The sequence below is a fragment of the Psittacula echo genome, assembly GCF_963264785.1.
Source record: "Psittacula echo genome assembly, chromosome: 1".
NCBI classification, from domain to species: domain Eukaryota; kingdom Metazoa; phylum Chordata; class Aves; order Psittaciformes; family Psittacidae; genus Psittacula; species Psittacula echo.
In genome coordinates, this window is record NC_137735.1 from 130,178,878 (window position 1) to 130,198,704 (window position 19,827).

The window sequence follows — 19,827 nt, forward strand, 5'->3', positions numbered from 1 at the left end:
ATTACTTTTCTGCAGTCAGCCTCCCACTTTGACCATAACACTGCTTCCTTTATCTCAACCAACCAGCAGCAGCTCCCACAGAGAGTGATAAAAGTCTGTCCTTTCACATTAAAAACTCTGTGGTTTAAGACATTCACCTGCCTTTACTTTTCCTGCATACTTACACACTGCAAAGGGTAACATCAGACAGCCTCAGAGCTACTTTTCCACTTAAAAATAGTACCTAAATTCTCTATTCAGCACTATTTGCAATCTATTTGTTTTAACACAAACCTAGGCTACTACTTTTCCAGCATTTCTAAATTCCCCACATCTGATTCTTTTTCTCTCACTAATATTTGTTCCACTGCTCATTTTACTACTATGTAACCTGAGAAATATTTTGTAGTGTCATCCTACTCATAGCTGCACTATTCATAGATTGCTAAATTCCAAAGATTTGTTCTTCCATGCATATAGCTAAATGTGGAGCTAGTATTTTTTCTTTAGCATTAAAACAACACGAGCAACAGAAAAAACTGAGTGCAAGCAATCACCAGTGTAAAAAATACCTCAGAAAATAAGTTATCCAGGATAAGTAGCATGCACTGAAGTCAGTGAACAAGGGCAATACAAAGTGCTTCCGATAATCTCATTTCCACTAAAAAGCAATATGAAGAAATGCAGAGCCTGTAAGAATTTCAGTGTAAATGAAGCACTAATTTGAGATAAAACTAAAGAAAACCCCACAAGGAAGTTCTAATCCACCAAATACACAGAAATTGACATTTCCTGCGGAAGAAGCGAATGAAATCACATCTAAAATATCCAGAAGCTTTGCAACGATTTCACCAGGTTTGAGCACCTGGGTTCAGGGACTGTCCTTGGCAGAGACTTCCAAACAGAAAATATTGGTTTTCCCTTGAAGTGCCAAGTCCCTTTAATGTGTTTTCTTTAATATGTCTACAACTGAAAAAAAAGTCTTTTAACTCTTATTATGAAGCCAAAATAGTGTTATCAACATTTTTAACTTATGCTGTTCAAAAATCATTGACTATAGCTAAAACAAATCATAATTACATTACAAAGCTTCCATGTACCAGGCAGGGATACCCATATACCCACCCATAAATGGGGTTTACAACCTGGATTTTAAATCCCTTGTGTAATATTAATAATATTGTTTCAGCAGGAAATGATTTAACTTTTAATCAGAAAATGTGTTCTTTGGTACTGACGATTCCCAAGAGGAGTGTTTTCTTGGAAGGATAAAACTACTGCCAGTCTTTCAATAAAATTACTTATCACCTCTCAAGCTCGATGAAGGTTTGGCACATCTTTAAGCACATGTAGTGACTGATTCCTAGAATGAAGTGATGTTACCCTTCTGAACATGTCAAAAAATTCAGATACCACTGACATTTTACAAACTTACTTTCACATCTACCATCAGCAACAGCTCCTTTCCACATGGAAGTGTGGGAGGCAATAACTTCTTCAGGATTCATCTGCTTCTGAGTTGTACAGCCCCTGTCCTACCCTTTACTAGAACTGATGTTTGCTGCATGGCTATAGTACTGCCTTTGAGAACCAAGAAAGCCATCCTTAACTGTAAAATCTGAAGAAAGAAATTCAAAGTGTTACAGCTAAATTAGCAGACTGTAACTTTTTCAACTCAGTTTTGAGTTATTCATTTCACTTTTTGGAAGAGAACAAATTGGATCATTCTGAAGGGCCAAAAGAAATAGACTGTTTTTTTCATGTTTGTAATGTACTTTCTGAGTAACTTGTGCTTCAGGCAGTGCTGTAGCACAAAAAAATCCCAAAGTTCCTGAAATGGCATGGAGGATTCTTCTTTAATTTTAAATTAACAGAGGCTGAAAGCGCCTATTTTACTTCTTGCCAATATAAAAGTTTGAAAGACATGAGATTTGCTTTTATAAAACATGTTATGTAAATCATGTACTTCACCTAAAACTGATCTAGAAGCAATGGAAAGTACAGCACTATCCACAACAGAAGATACAGAAGACCATTCCTTCTTTTTATTGAAAGAATGCTGAAAACTGAATACAGAGATAGCAGAGCTGGGTCATTCTTCCACCAGTTACTCAGGACTTGCTGGGAATCAAATAATATGTTTATAGGATTAAGCTCCCAACTCAAAACCATAGAATAATTAGGGTTGTCTGTCTGCATTCTCTCCCTTGCTGGTTTGCCATGTTAGAAAAGGACACAGCATCAAAGGGGACCTGGCATTTCCATCACAGGTGGGGAAGAAGATACACCACAATCGGTAGCTGGTGCTGACACTTCCATACAATCAGAGCTGTGACAGAAAGAAACAGACAATAGCTGAGGCACCACATCTAACACCAGCACTGACACTCCTGATCGAGTTAAATGCCTACACCTGTCATCTTGAGCTCCCAGGTACTCCTTATAAAGCACAGAAACTAGGGACAGCATATTGTTCAAAGAACTGTGACCTCCTTAGAAGCATTCCTTGATGTAATTCCTGGACTGAGCAGGATTTAGAACTTTCTGCTAATCTCCTGAGAACAGTATATCCCAACAGTAAGTGCAGGCTCTCCTGAAAAACACAATGTTCAGTGTTAGATACTTGAGATTTAGCACATCTCAAGTTTTCTGAGTAAAGGTAATAATAATAATAATATAGGTAATATTATACTTAATAATCATAACCAAGCCTTGATAAAAACTCAGGCCAATCCTTAGCCAAACCCTTGATTTGACTGGAAAATTTCCCATCATCCATTACTGGATATGGACTTGGACCTCAACTGAAAACTGACTGCAAAGAACACAAGGAATCAAGTCAAAATCAAAAGAGTATTTTCACCATTAATTCCTATTCATTAGACTACACAAATAGAAGAAACCCAAAGGAAATGAACAAACGTGCTCTTTCAAGATACATTTCCACCAGGACAGCTAACTCTTGAAGACACGAATTAGTAACTGAAAGATAAGAAACTGGAGCAACTGCAGTGGTTTTTCTTTGTGAATAGGAAATCTCCCGAGCTTATAAAGATAACTTCACCAAACTGGCTTTTGAAAATGCATTGCTCTCTACATAAAACAAAAAGCTTGTTTTCATTGGGACCCAAGATCTTTAATCCCTGATCCAAATACATTCTTCATAGAGATACTGATCTACCACCAATATTGTATGTTCCAAAGGAGGGTGGGAAGAGAACACCGCTGAATGTACATATACTAGCAGTATGGATGTGTATTATAAAGTGCAGTGAAGATATCATCACCTTAAATTTTTAAGATAGCACCTCAGATATCAGAAATTGAATAAGCATTTTTTGCCTTGTTAGATTTTTTTGGGGTCTATTTACCAAACCTAACATTTTTAAGAGTTGCATTGCAATTTTAAACAGGTTTCAACACACATCCAAACAGAAAGGATACCCGTAAGGATCACTTAATACAGAATTCCAATACAAATTTTCCACTAAAACCACGTAACACAGCAGTTCTTATTTATTTGGGAAACATGCAGCAGACTTGGGCAGGAAAAAGCCCACAAAGCTGATTTTATACCAAGTTACAGGTTACAGGACAAGGGGTAATGGGTACAAACTGGAACACAAGAGGTTCCACTTAAACTTGAGAAGAAACTTCTTCTCAGTGAGGGTGACAGAACACTGGAACAGGCTGCCCAGGGAGGTTGTGGAGTCTCCTTCTCTGGAGACATTCAAAACCCGCCTGGACACATTCCTATGTAACCTTATCTAGGTGTTCCTGCTCTGGCAGGGGGATTGGACTAGATGATCTTTTGAGGTCCCTTCCAATCTCTAACATACTGTGATACTGTGATACAGAACATTTTAATGCAAAATTCCTGTAATGCTAAGTCACCTTCATTAGGCAGATGGGTTCAATTGTTCTGTTTACTCTAAAAATTAAACACTTCTAAGAAATAGCGTTTTTACCCTTGCAGACAGAATTCTGTCATTATGCCTCATTATTAACTGAATGTTATGTCTAATCTTCAATGGACTGTTGTAAATCTTACATGAAGCTGTATTCAAGGATCTGTTCTCTGCACTGGGCAAAAAGTGTATTCCACTAAATCCTGCAAAAAGCAGAAGTTGAAATGTATTAAGGGAGGTTTCCAGCTCTTGAGGTATTTAATTGGAACAATCACATGGAATGCACTGGGATTTCAAGGCGTTCATTCAAGAGTAACAGAGGAAACAATGTAATTACAGGACCTCATATTTAAGGAAACCTGAATGCTTAGTGTATTCCATATCGAGTCAATACTTCCAATACATAATCAGTTTTTACTATTCAACCAGGGCCAATTCTCTTGTCCTGTTATTCAACAAAAACCCTTTTCTCCACACTGCTCAGATTTAAAATTCCACCAGACAGAAATGATCTTTAACAGCTGCAGTAAGAGACATAAGAAGGACCAAAGAGATCAGGTATCAAACAGAAGGATGCAAAGACTCGAGCTGGAGACATAAAAAGATTTATTAAATTGTATTAGCATGAGATTACAGCTCTTCAGGAACAGTTACATTCTACTCATCAGTGGTGTCAGTTTATTTATTCCTTCACAGAAACGGAATATATGGGAGGCAATGGGACAAATTCTTTTCATTTGCACAGGTCAAATTTTGGCAGAACTCTACAAGTTCCAGCCTATCCATTGATATTTTAATAAAAAGCACTGAGCGTGCTTCAAATCTCACACAGGGAAAGAAAAAAGACAAAACCCCAAAGTTGTAGCTCTTTCAAAACACAGAAAGTTGCAAGTTTTCGGTTACAGAAAATGACTCTCAGGCACCAAGTTATAACTATGGATAAATATCTTGACAAGTATAATACCTACTAATGTTCTTTCTCCTTCATGTAAATCCAGTTTCATTCTAAGCATTCAACTTCTTCACCTTTATAAACAGGCAGAAATTCAGCATGCAATAAAACATGAAAAGGTGATTGTTATCCTAAGATTGATAAGCAAAGCCAAAGCTCTGTTGCTTTCTGATGGAGAGATGAGCACAGAATTCATGCTCCTACATTACATACTATTAGAGTATGTAGAATACAGACATGGAGGTCTTTGTCTCCTATAACCCAGCTTTTAGAATTTCGAGTGCTTCAGACAAAAATCAGTATTTTTTAGGCACTCTAATTAAGGAGTTTTAATGCTCAATCTTTTTGGTAAGTCACAAAGCATCACCTAGAAAGTTTCAATAAGCGTCTGTAAAACAAGCATGAAGTTGTCATTATTATATTCATGTGGCTTGGTGGAAATGAGAATCTGAATCCCACTGCAAAGTCTACACCTCCTGCCTTTGCAAAAGGATTTCAACTATGCTGTCAAGAAGCCAATGTACATCTCTGGCCAGAGCAGTGCTGGCAAAAGAGAAGCGTTTTCTAGATTACTTCCAACACGCAAGTTACGACGGCCAGGTGGGGCTGATCAATGGTGACTCTTTGTGAGTAAATACATAGAAATACTACCTGTCAGCTGAAGAGGTAACCAGCAGAAGTGTAATACACTGCACTGTGTCCAACCAAGAATAGAGACCTCAGAAAAGAGAAAAAAAAAAAAAAAGAGAGGGGAAAAAAAAAAAAAGGAGGAAAAAAAAAGGCTTGTCTAACCGGAATCCTTTATTTCGGCAAAACAGAGCGTAACTCTAGTGCAGAAAAGCCTGGTAGCGCTTTTAGATGAAACCCCTAATCTTGGCAGAGTTACACTTCAGACTCCGCTTAAAAATAACGCCCCAAGCAACCTCCCATCACAGCTCTCACTGGAAAGATTATGAAACAAAACAGATAAAAAAGCCACAAGCTTCGGATACCCCAACCACAGAGGCAGCCAGGGCAAATCGGGAAATTTAAACGCGTCCGTGCAGGTGGCCTTTTATCACAGCCATGAAGGGAAAGGAGTTTAAAGCAGAAATAGCAAAAGTAACAACCATAAACCCCGCCGCCCTCTCCAGGGAGCCAAGGCTTGGTAATATCTCGGTTTTCCTCTATTCTGTCGTTCATCCGCTCCCTTCCACCTCTCCTGCTGCGCAGCGGCCCCGATGCCCGGCAGCGCCCTGAGAGGGCGGGGAACGGCTCGCGGCCCAGCGGAGACGCGGGCGGGGAGCAGCACTCTGCCTGGCCTGGCCTGCCCCAGCCCAGGGCACTGCCCCCGGGGCGGGGCGGCAGCACCGCACCCCAGAGCCCGCCTCAGCCCCCAGCTACCCCCGGGCCGCCAGCGCCGCCATTTGGTCCCGGGCTGGGTCCGCCGACGCCATTTTCCCGTCCCCTCGGCGGGCAGCGGCGTTGGCCGAGACCGCCACCAGCTCCGCTGTTAGCACGGCCCGGCCCGGCCCGGCTCGGCCCAGCCCGACCGCGGCTGAGGCGCGGGGCCGGACATGGCCGCCGCCGCCCCCCTCTCCCGGTCCCCTCATCCCGCCGTGCTCCGCCGCTGGCCGGCCGCTCCCGGCCCTGTCATCCCGCAGGCTCCCGCGCACTTACTTCCTGTTTTGGGTCCGGGCACTTGAGAAACCAGGATGGAGACTCCAAGTACCAGGATGGAGGCGCCGAGCGGCAGCGAGCGGCGAGGGGGGGGAGGCGGAGGCAGCGGCGGGGCACGGCTCAGCCAGCCCGCGAGCCCGCCGGAAGGGCCCGCCGCCCGCCCAGCCCTGCGCTTCCGCCCTGCCGGGGCGCCAGAAAGCGCACGGCGATGGGGCTTCGGCGGCGGCGGTGCCACAAAGCGCACAGCGCCTGCCTGTTCTCACTGTGGGGGAGGCGGGAGAGGTGACCTACTCCTCCCCACACGGCGCTGAGCGGGAGAGAAGCGCTGCGACCGCGCTTCATCAGGGGTCGGACCGCGTTTGCCGCCTGTCGAGCGGCCTGAGGGAAAACAAAACAAATAAAATAAAGGGAATATTAGAAAAAAAAAAAAAAAGAGCCGTATTCGCAGCACAGAAACCGACCGTATCCTGGGCTGCATCAAAAGGAGAGTGACCAGCAGGTCGAAGGAGGTGATCCTGCCCCTCTGCTGTGCTCTTGTGAGATCCCACTGTGTGCAGTTCTGGTGTCCTCAATGTAAGGACATGGAGCTGTTTGAACAAGGCCAGAGGAGGGCCACGAAGATGATCAGGGGACTGGAGCACCTCCCGTATGAAGACAGGCTGAGAAAGTTGGGGCTGTTGAGCCTGGAGAAGAGAAGGCTGCGTGGAGACCTCATAGCAGCCTTCCAGTATCTGAAGGGGGCCTACAACGATGCTGGAGAAGGACAGGACTGTAGTGATAGGGCGAGGGGGAATGGCTTTAAATGGACAGAGGGGAGATACAGGTTAGATTATTAGGCAGAAGCTCTTCCCTGTGAGGGTGCTGAGGCGCTGGCACAGGGTGCCCAGAGAAGCTGTGGCTGCCCCATCCCTGGCAGTGCTCAAGGCCAGGTTGGACGGGGCTTGGAGCAACCTGCTCTAGTGTGAGGTGTCCCTGCCCGGGGCAGGGGGTTGGAACTGAACAATCTTAAGGTCCTTTCCAACCCAAACCGTTCTATAGTTCTATGATAAAGCTGAGAATAAACAAGTGTTTAGCAGTGTGTGGCTTGTGGTGCTCACTCTGTCACGAACTTGGTGCCTGTAGCTGCCATGACCCTTGGCAAAAAAATGTCCCCCACTGTGCCCTGTCACGACAAGCCAGGAAGATAGGGGCAAGATGGCGGCAGCATCACCTGCCCACAGTGTTATGTGTAAAAACTTCATTCTGCTTCAACCATAAGGCCCCTTTTTGTCCACTTGTCTTGAGCAATGGATCTCTAGTCACATCATCCCCCAGACCCTGGGAGCTTTAAAATGTGTCCTTGTTCCATGTAAGAGCTTTTATGCCAGCCTTCGCCACGGGCTGTAGGGATCCTGAAGCCTTGGGAGAGGTTTGAAGAGTCTGTTCGCCAGACAGGGTTGAGTTGTCCTAAACATCTGGTGCCTTTTATTACCTAAAACTCCCAAAGCACCCACCATGCCTGCAGGGGACTGGTCAGTATGACTGGGGAGCTGCTACAGCAACTGGAGGGAGGCAAGGCAGAAGAGATGCCCCATCTAGTCTAGCATCTCATAGATAGAGCTAGATGAGCATGGTGGGGCAATTGCATCTTGCATGTAAGGTTTCAGGTCACTGTGTTTGCCCTGAGCATGCTACAGCTTTGAGGTACTGGGGTGGACAACATCCTCTCTGCATGGCTCTTGCCAGGGAGCTTCTGTGAAGGAGGAGCAGCAAAGCTCAGTTTTGCTGTCGCTTATTCTAGAGTAAAACATAGTAATGAAGAAAAGGTGGGGATTTGTACTTGTAAAACAAAGGCTTGTAGCTGGGATCTGGAAACAGAGGGGCTAAGACTCAGAATTATAATGGGGAGGCAGGACAGAGTAGGGAGGAGATACTGCACATGAAATTACAGTGGTGAAAGAATGGAGATGAAATGCATGGCTGGGACAAGAAGGCAGCTGAGATAAGGAGCTGAAAGCAGGATTTATAGCATATGATTTGTTCGAAGCACGCTTAGATTAACTCGTGTCTGTGTACTTGGTCTTTCTGGACATCAAACCTCAGGGATCTCAAGTTCCATATCCAGTAGGTCACTTCCAGGGAATAGTTTGGTTTAAGTTCCCAGTGTCCTTAGGCACTCCTTGGCCAAAGTATGGATACAGTTTGCTGTTGGACTCATCAGCTCATGATCTCTTGCAGCTCCCAGACTTTTTTCCCTACTATTTTCAGCAAATGAAGCACTGACCTTATATTTGCCGCCTTTGAAACACATCTCTGCTTTCTTTGTTTTGTTTTCAAGGTGGCTATGAGCTTGCTTTAAAAATAACAGGGTATCATTTCATTGAGCTGTACCAAAATGCATCATCAGGAGGCTGAGTTCAGACTGTACAGAAAGCAATAATTTTGACATTACATATAAGTCCTTACCGCATGAAAATGTCTGGAAAGGCTTCATGTAGTAAGCAGCAAACACAATAAGGACTCCTTCCATGCCGTACTTGTTCTCCCCATACATTATACCCTCAGTTACTAGCATTCAGTCTTTCTCCTTATCCTCCTTTTATTTATCTGCATGTACCTTGAATAAAACAATATTTTAACTGCAAAATCTGTACTTCCTTTTACATTGTGGTGGTGTTTTGCTGATGTGTTTTAGTGAGATGTGAAGGTGATAAGCTGTTGCTGCTGCTGGATCACATGGCAGCACTTTGTGGATGGGGGCACCAGGAGTTGTGTGCCATTGTCCTGTGTTCTGGTCACAGATCTGCAAGACTTTTTTGCAGGTCTAGGATTATGACCTCTGTTTGTGCCACGTTCCTTGTTTATGCAATGGGAATAATGTCACTTTCCTCACAGATACGTGATATACCCACACTCAGGAACATTTACTTTATGTCAAGTTCGAGGTACATGTAGAAAAAACAGTGACTGGAGTTCTCTGAAGTTTCATGAACAAGATGAAATCTTACTCTGTATCGGTCTCATGTTCTGGGGAGCAAGTGAGATTCACACATCCTGTCTCGTGTTAAAGGAAAAATTACACGCATATATACCTATGTAAGTTGATGAAAGAATCAAACAGAGTTTGCTATGGACCTAACCATCCCTTTTTTAAAGTAGGAGCTGCGGTTTTAGCCATCCATAGGGTTTTCTTCAAAACTATCTCTGTTCCTGGGTAGCCACCAGGTGTCTCCACTGCAGCGTGCTCTGGATCCACCAGTTGCATCCCGGAACTTTTCTCCCTTTGCTGGGGTGAATTTAAAGCTTAATTTTAGCATTGCTCAGTATGACAGCACGCTCACTCCTCATCGGGCATTAGCGGAAAAGTGAGACTGTGGCACTGCTTGATGAGAAGAAGATGTAAGATGGAGGTTCATCAACATGCTGATGACTCACTGTAAGTCCCGAAGGCAAAGCATGAATTTAATAATCCTAAACCTGATTACATGGCAGGTGACAGAAAGTACAGAAGACTGAAAGTTTGGCATAGATCCTTTTTATTAATAGCAGAAGAAACTTATTCTGCAATATTCAAAATGCAAAATGGAGAAGTTGGAGAAGGCCTTGAACTGGGAGGTGGGCAGGCTGGATGATGACAAGATGACAGGTGTGGCTGGCCTTACCAGCTTGCTTTAGAACTGACCCAAAAGAGTTAGTATGGGGTAAATATGAAGTAAGTGACAGAGAGGATTAGTAATCAATGTAGGAAGCCCTGGAGCAGATTTTAATGTAGGTGGAAGAGAAAATTGTAAACCTTGATCAAATCCATGGGCTGAGGTATGAACACGTTGCTTATTGCATTCTGTGTCTCAAGCAGGGAGACAGGGAGACATCCACGGTGGTGTGCAGCTAAGGGCTGGAGGATGGGAAAGGCTGGTGGAGCAGTTGCAAGGAAGGATGGGTAGCACAGGTGACACATGGATGTCCTCATTATAACATGGTGTCAGGAGTGTCCTTCCTTGGCATGGAGCATCTTCAGCTACACATCTCCTTGTCTGTTGCTTTACCTGCATCTCTTATTTTTGCAGCAGCCTTGCTTTCTCAGGTTTACCTGAGCAGGGACTCCACGCACTCCTCTGACCAGCTGGTGTTTTGGCCCAAAATGGCTCATTTTCAGGGGTTTCAGAGCTGGTCCAGTGCAGGCCATATACTCTTCCCTTGCAGGGCGCCTGCAGACCCTGGATGCTCAAACCCTGCCCCATTGTGCCTCCTGCTTCTGAAGCAAGACAGGTTTCCATTCCCTATGATGCAGAAAGGATGGAGATCTCAAGAATTTTGATATCTGAAGGTTCATGTTATACATTAAATGATTAAATGCAGAAAGAACTACTCATTTCAGTGGACTGGATCTTACTGGGGAGGTCTTTGTGTGTCTCTAAACTGACATCAGAAGGAGCTTTGGTGCTCACCAGGGAATGGTCCTTTTGCTTTGCCTTAGTATGTAAGGTGTGCCTTGCTTAATGCAGCCTGGTGCACTGGTCACAGTTCAGACCCTGGACTGGGTTACTGTTCTTGTCTGAACCACTGATTCAACCCACCAGATGTCCACTGCTGTAACTCCATCCATTCCCAGTTGCACTCACAGGCACTGGGGTGCTGAGCGGCAGTTCAGGATTCACATTCCAAAAATGCATCTTCATGTCAGTCATAAAAGTTTTGCTCCAAGCAAAAGGCCACTTCACAGAGAAGAGCTGGACTCTCTTGTGGGTTATCCCTTGACTAAGCCTTTGTACATGGGTTTTTCCATTCTTTCCTGAGGAACTGTATTTTGTTGTTGCAGGCATGGAGATGTTACTCTCTAGGGAAGGGTATTCGGAGTCATAGAATCATAGAATCAGCCAGATTGGAAAAGACCTTTAAGATCATCAAGTGAAACCATTACCCCAGGACTGCCAAGACCAGTGGAGGTAGTAGTTGGCACTAGTGGGAGGAAACAAGCCCGGAGACAAAAATACCACTCCTCACTGCACTGTGCTGCACACAGTCTGATTCCTGTTTGTTTATGAGACTGTTGATGTTTACATAGATTTCTGTCTGTATAGGTATGTATCTAATCATATATGGATATAGCAAATATATTCGTTATTTATATCAAAATGTTTTTTTTTTTTACATAAACCATCTAGTATTTATATCATACTTGTTCATTTATTCATTCATAGTTTGGTAGGTGCTGGCTATGGAGGATTGCTCAGGTTCTGAGGAGCTGCCATGAGAGAGGTGCCAGAGAAAGAGTAACAGAGCATGGTGTGATCTTGTGTGGCTTCTCTGCTGCAGAGTGAATCTCCTGTAAGAAACATTATTACCCTGGGGCCTAGGAATAATCCTGTAGAGAGCAGTCACTCATTTTGAGATCTCGTGTTTGGTAACAATCAATCACATGTATTTCCTCACTTACACCTAAGTAAGGCTGAAATGGAGTGACCTGCCTTGAAAGCCTCTGGTGATACATTTTGAATGCCTGCTGTGTCTGTTACCCTCTGTCAGAGTCCTGGAAAACACTGGAGAATGTCAATGTATTCAGGAGCCTAGATACATGGTTGGTAGAGCTGGGAAGGAGGGCATTTTCCTTTCTTTTTATTTGAAATCTCTACTGAGACACTTAAATTATGATCACAGTCAGCTTACACTGCATGGGCAAGCACAGTGACCCCTTGGGTTGCATCTAGAGGTGCCAAGCTCTCCCCACAGACTGGAGCCGTAGCAGTAGTGATCCCACTGAACCTAACCCAAGACTAGCAGTGTTTGTGTTGATACAGCTAAATATAAAGAAGGAAAAGGAACAGAGTCCCAGAAAGTGAGAGGCAGGCAACCTGCCATCGAGGTCTACATGGGTCTGAGTAGCGGCATTGGGGTGATGCATTCTTCTTACTGTGAGTACAGCAGGAAGGGAGCTGTACAATTCACAGTATCCATAAAGGAGTTGGTGGCTGGAGGGGATATCCGGGAGAACAGGAAGGAGGAGCTGGTTTCTGTAGGATGTATGGACAGTCGAAGAGGAGAAGGAACAAGGTTTCGCAGAATCACTGGTGGAAGGGAAGGGAGAGAAAAGGGCAGAGCAGATGGGAGGAGCACAGTATCACAGTATGTTAGAGATTGGAAGGGACCTCAAAAGATCATCTAGTCCAATCCCCCTGCCAGAGCAGGAACACCTAGATGAGGTTACACAGGAATGTGTCCAGGCGGGTTTTGAATGTCTCCAGAGAAGGAGACTCCACAACCCCCCTGGGCAGCCTGTTCCAGTGTTCTGTCACCCTCACTGAGAAGAAGTTTCTTCTCAAGTTTAAGTGGAACCTCTTGTGTTCCAGTTTATACCCATTACCCCTTGTCTTATCATTGTTTGCCATTGAGAAGAGCCTGGCTCCATCCTCATGACACTCCCCCTTTATATATTTATATACACTAATAAGGTCCCCCCGCAGTCTCCTCTTCTCCAAACTATAGAGACCCAGCTCCCTCAGCCTTTCCTCATAAGGGAGATGCTCCACTCCCTTAATCATCTTTGTCGCCCTGCGCTGGACTCTCTCCAGCAGGTTCCTGTCCTTCTTGAACTGAGGGGCCCAGAACTGGACACAATATTCCAGATGCGGTCTCACCAGGGCAGAGTAGAGGGGAAGGAGGACCTCTCTCGACCTACTGACCACCCCCCTGCTAATACACCCCAGGATGCCATTGGCCTTCTTGGCCACAAGGGCACAGTGTTGGCTCATGGTCATCCTGCTGTCCACTAGGACCCCCAGGTCCCTCTCCCCTACACTACTCTCTAACAGGTCGTTCCCCAACCTATACTGGAACCTGGGGTTGTTCCTGCCCAGATGCAGGACTCTACACTTTCCCTTGTTATATTTCATCAAGTTTCTCCCTGCCCAACTCTCCAGCCTGTCCAGGTCTCGCTGGATGGCAGCACAGCCTTCTGGCGTGTCAGCCACTCCTCCCAGCTTAGTGTCATCAGCGAACTTGCTGACAGTACACTCAATTCCCTCATCTAAATCATTGATGAATATATTAAATAATACTGGTCCCAGTACTGACCCTTGAGGCACTCCACTAGATACAGGCCTCCAACTGGACTCCGCCCCATAGACTACAACTCTCTGGCTTCTGTCCTTCAGCCAGTTCGCAGTCCACCTCACTACCTGATCATCCAGGCCACACTTCCTCAATTTAGCTATGAGGATGCTGTGGGAGACTGTGTCAAATGCTTTGCTGAAGTCAAGGTAGACCACATCCACCGCTCTGCCATCATCCATCCACAATGTTATTTCCTCATAAAAGGCTAGGAGGTTGGTCAAGCATGACTTCCCCTTGGTAAAGCCATGTTGACTGCCCCTCATAACCCTCTTATCCTTGACATGCCTTAAGATGGCATCAAGGATAAGGTGTTCCATCACTTTCCCAGTTATGGAGGTGAGGCTGACCGGTCTATAGTTACCCGGGTCCTCCTTCTTGCCCTTTTTGAAGACTGGAGTGACATTTGCTTTCCTCCAGTCCTCAGGCACCTCTCCCGTTTCCCAAGACTTGGTAAAGATGATGGAGAGTGGTCTAGCAATGACTTCCGCCAGTTCCCTCAGCACCCGCGGGTGCATCCCATCTGGACCCATGGATTTATGGATGTCCAGATTGCTCAACTGGTCCCTAACCCATTCCTCATGGACTAAGGCAACCCGCTCCAGTGACCTGACTTCATCTGAGGTCTCAGGAGTACAGGGTTCTTCAGGACTGCCTCTGGCAGAGTAGACTGAGACAAAGAAGGCATTCAATAACTCTGCCATCTCAGTATCTTCTGTCACCAGGGCACCCATCCCATTCACCAGTGGGCCAACCTTGCCTCTGGTGTTAGTTTTATCAGCTATGTATTTGAAAAAGCTCTTTCTATTATCCTCGACCCCTCTGGCCAGATTTAATTCTAAGGAGGCCTTAGCCATCCTAGCTGCCTTCCTACATCCTCTAGCAGCAGCCTTATATTCCTCCCGAGTGGCCAGCCCCTCCTTCCATGACCTATAAACTCTGCTCTTCCACTTGAGCATACCCAGCAGTTCCTTATTCAGCCACGCAGGTCTCCTGGCCCTCTTCCTTGACTTCCTACGTGTCGGGATGCTCAGCTCTTGAGCTTGGAATAAGCAATTCTTGAATGTCAACCAACTATCTTGGGCCCCTTTACCTTCAAGCAGCCTTGCCCATGGGACTTCCCCTAGCAATTGCTTGAAAAGGCCAAAGTTTGCCCTGCTGAAGTCCAGGGTTGCAATTCTACTTGCTATTGTACTGGTCCTACCACACAAGATCCTGAATTCCACCATCTCGTGGTCGCTGCAACCAAGGCAGCCCTCAACCCTTACTGCTTCGACCAGACCCTCCTGGGAGCAGATGGATCCCAGCTGGGAAGCGACTTATTGTGTGCCACCGAAATCGAAGGTGCTGATGGCAGGAGGAGGCATGAGGAGAGGGTGGCAAAATTCAGTTCTTGTTGTAGGAGGGAAGGACAAACTGGACAAATGCTTTGCTGGTCATTGTACACAGAATTGTGTGCAAGGGCTGAGTGGGCAAGGGAGCTCAGCTGCACAGGGCAGCAAGGAAGGGACAACATGGGGGACAAGCACTGGTTCCTTGGCCTATGTCACCCATGAAATTCCAGTAATGGAGATGTATGGTCATGGTCTTGAACTCTTTTGAAGAGCTGTGGGAGGAGAGTGATGGATTCCACACTGAAAAAACGTGTCCTGTTTTGGAGCTGCAGGTCGATTTAGCTTTCATATAGGTTCAGCTTTTTGGCAGTGTTTGCCAAATGCTGGTTACCGTGAGAGCAATGACAAAGCTCCTGTGCATTTGAAGGGGAAAAAGTGTTTTCTTTAGGCAAAATGTACCATTTATCGTGTAATTCTACTCTCTGCTGGCAGATGGTGCTGCAATACATGCAGGAGCAGGTAGCCAGCTTCACCTCAGAGAGGATGTGAGCCAGCAGCATCTACTTTGTGTTTTCATTCTGGTTTGTTCCTATATTTGTTTTACTATGAAATTAATTTATTCTCCTCTTTTTTTTTTCGTTCTGCTTCCAACTTCTACTGTCTAAGCAGGTCAGCCAGTTTTATTTTTGTCTCTTTGGATTAGCACAGAGCTGGGAGGCAGAACTCAATTCCAAACCCAAATCTTTCCTTTGGAAGAAAAGCTATGCATGGCATTATTGCCCTCAATGTCGCATTTTCTTATGCTTACAAAACCTGCCTTTTGGGCCCATCCTGGTCTTGCAGCCTCCCTTTAATAGTAATCTGGAGTTTCTATAAGTAGACAAATCAGAGACACAACCTAAACAACATCTGAGGATCACTTCTGACCCAGTTTTTAGTGTTTCCTCTTATCTCACTTGATAGCATTGACCATTTCTGATTGTTTTTCTTGCAATGTACAGTGTAATTAAAAGTTTCTCTCAGTGGTTTCTTTCTGGCAAAACCACCAACACAAGCCCTTTTCTATTGAAAGGAAACCCTAAAAAAGAATATTTGGAGGAAGTAGTGAAGGTGGGATCAACCTGCTAATCTCTAAATTTAAAGGTCTAAAAAGATGCTGAAAAATCAGTAATAAATCTCATCTGCTTTCTAGAACTGCTGTCCAAGAGGTGCTTAAACTCTTCAGACGTCTCCTTGCTTTGCTTGAAAGGACCCTGCACCCTTGTTTTTGTACAGTAGGTGAAAATGCTACAGCTGAAGACCAGGAGCGCCAAGCAGAAGAAAGACCCTATTCCAGCAGCCAGCACATGTGGAGCCAAACAAGGATTTCTGTCACTAGCCTCAGGTTCCTCCAGTAAGGGTAAAAGCACTGCACACTCCAGGGAGTTGGGTGTGAGACCCCCTTTTTGTCCTGTCCACATGAGCATCAGGATTCCTACCCCAGGCTTGTTGTGAGGCTCTGTGTGAGAAGGAAGGGAGCAGATCCTCCTGCCTTCAGCTCCCATGCAAAGAGAACTGAGCCCTGGTGCTCTTCTCAAGCTGTTCTCTTTCCAGAAGTAAACAGTCCATTAGGAACATGTTCTGAGGTGATGGCCAATGGATGGGTCCTTTTAGAATGCAGGTGTTTAGCATTTCCTTGTGAACGCCTCAAACTCAGGAAGAGACAGAGACTAACTTAGGCAGACAAAATCATCCTCCTGAAATCTCTGGTGGCACTTTTCTGTCTCCTCCAACATCTAAAGAAACATTTGCATTTACATCAGAAGCATCAGGAAGAGGCCTCTAATATTTAAGTGTATGTGGGCCTCAGGTAGTAGTTTTCAAACTCAGCACTTTATAACTAACATGAGTAACGTCGGTCCAGTCCTGCGTGACTGAGTTCTTCAGATACATTTATCTTGTTAATTGCAATTCCACCTGAAGTCACAAAGAGTCAAGAGCGTCAGTGCAGGTAAGTACCCAAGGGCCAGTGCCCAGTCTCCGTGGTGCCCATGTCCCTCATCTTGGGCTCTCTCCTGTTCAGAGCAAGGCTTAGACATGCAGAGTGGATTTCTGTGCCTATACGCTGATGCACTGATGTCAGGGAGACTGAGCACAAGTGCAAGAAGTTGTTCTCTTGGAAGATTCATTGCAGGGTAGGACTTGAAACCTGACCCACACCTAGGGTAGTTTTTTACTATCACAGATGTGGAAAAACTGGTGAGCAATCAAATCTTCAGGAGCAATCAAAGCAGTAAATGACATTTTGCAGCTTACGTGGCAGTGGCCAGGATAACACTATCCATTTCCAAATGTGACAGAGTGATATGTTTCGGGACCTTGAACAGGCCTCTATTTCCATGTGAATTAGCAGAAATATGTTTCATATTCTAATCTGATTTTCTAAGCTAGAGAAGAAGTGACTAAATGAGCTACTAATTCTACCTGGCAGCTGTCAGACGACTTTTTACCATCTAGAAAGAAAACGGAAGAACATATGTTCTGAACTCCTGCTACTCAAGTTAAAGGATGAAAGAAATAGAAAGGGTTTAAGTTGGAAATGAGATCATGCGTTATGCCCTTTGGACAGCATGTAATCTGGCTACTGGCATCACAGAGCTATATAAATAACTTCATTAAAGTGAACTTGTTTCAAATGAGCTAAATAAATCAGACTCATTTGTCAAAGAGCTGGGATGAAATAATCAGGTTAATTTAAAGCTGCTCACTGAGGGGACAGTCCCTGAATGTGTTCCACCAGGGAAACTGCCATCAGCAGCTTCAGACACCAATGGAAGTCCTGAGCTCAGCATTTAAATGCAAATTTGGTCTTCCACATTCGCACTTTCAGAAGCCCCTTTCTTGTGTCTGTAGCACGGATTCCAGAATTCCATGGCTGAAGGTGTGTGTTCCAGGACATTTAAAGGATTGTTCAAGACCCACCAGATCTAAATGCTTCTCTGGTGGTTGTGAGCTGTCCACAGTCTGGCTCTGAATGAAAGGTGAAATTAATTTCCTGGAAAATTAATTGCTTTTGGTACCTATCCCTGCCTTGTTGGGAGGACTACATGATGCAACAGGTCTTTACTCCACCCTTAACTCAATACTTTCTACCTAAATTTTCCCTTACTTCATTAAGCCTTTTGCTTTAGCAATTTCTGCAGAAGTCAGTAGGACAAATCCAGTTCTGTAGGCTATAGACGTGCTTCTCAATGGTTCCAACAGCCCTTCCTTCCTAGGGATGAATAATTTCCTGCTGTAAACCCACTCCACTGCACAGTTGAGCTGTACAGATTTAGACTTCAAACCTCAGGTTTCAGGCTGTGCTCCAAAGTAACAAGAACTGCCCATGTGCCATCATCATGCATTGTACATCCCATCTTTATGATATGACCAGTTTTGCTGTTTGTTGTATGTTGGATACTGTTTTTCTCTGTAGTGAAGGGGAAGGATGAGAACATGGATCTCATGGAAAATGAGTTTACAATCAGCATTTACAGACAGCCACACTTCAAACAAAAGAGTGAGAAACTGATTCTTTGGGTTTGTATCTTCCAAGATCAGAGTTTGGGGGTATGACACGTTTTGCTCTTACCCAGTGAATCTGCCCTGAAGTGTCTGTAGCTGACAGCTATGGATTTATCAAGCTTTGGGTTTATCAAATGAGAAACTGCACTACGAATTCAACTTGCAGCAATAAAAAGCCTTTCAGCTGTTTAATAAATCTCAATCCTGCCCTTTGGTTGCGCTCCAGCAATGATCCCCCAGCTCAGGTAAAGGCTTGTGCAAATGACTTCAGACTGCAAGAGAAATTCCTTATTCCCAGAGTGCTGATTTATCCAGCTTGGTTGCTGATAGGAACATGTGGGCTATTCTAGCCATGTGAGATTAAAACAACTTTAGGGAGACCTTAGAGCAGCCTTCTGGTACCTCTGGGGGGCTTACAAGAAAGCTGGAGAGGGACTTTTTACAAGGGCATGTAGTGATAGGCCGCAGGGGAAAGGCTTTAAATGAAAAGAGAAGAGATTCAGATTAGATCTTAGGAACAAGTTCTTCCCTGTAAGGGTGCTGAGGTGCTGGCACAGGATGCCCAGAGAAGCTGTGGCTGCCCCACCCCTGGCAGTGTTCAAGGCCAGGTTGGACAGGGCTTGGAGCAAGCTGCTCTAGTGGAAGGTGTCACTGCCCATGGCAGGGGGATGGAACTGGACTATCTCTAAGATCCATTCCAACTCAAATCATTCTGTGGTTCTGTGATTCTATGATCTGTTCATCAAAGGCATGATGGATACTCCAGCCTCATGCCGTCCTTCTGTCTCTATCAGCTGAGTGACACACTGGCCGAGAACTGTCCTAATCACAGCTTCTCCTCTAGTTTCCAGCCTGGCCTCTACCTGTAGATGGGTACATAGCTGTGTTTTCTTGTGCTTCCCTCTGGTCCTATAGGGTTTGGGTTGATGTTTTTTAAGCTCAGTGATGCATGGTTGTAGTATTTGGGAACTTGTGGTTATGATGAAAGCTGTGCAGTCACCACACACCTCTCAATGGAGTCAGATCAGGAGCAAGTGCTGGGCAGAAGGTAAAATGCCTTCCCAGAGTGTGATACGGGGGAGCATTGCAGAAATCCTCAGCTAAGAGCTGCAGGATTCAGCTCACTGACATCTCAAGCTAATAAATCCTAGCCTTTATTATCCGTATTTTTCCATTGGCTGAGATTCCCTCTCCCCCCCAGGCCCAAGTTACAGGGCAGCTTTCTCCTCTAATAGGCATTAACAAACATACCAGCTCACTGAGGAACAGCTGCAGCGTTTGTGCATATCACATTGATACTATATAGCTACCATATATGTGAGGCCAGAGGTTCTGCTGCTGCGATACATGTGATGTGATGCAG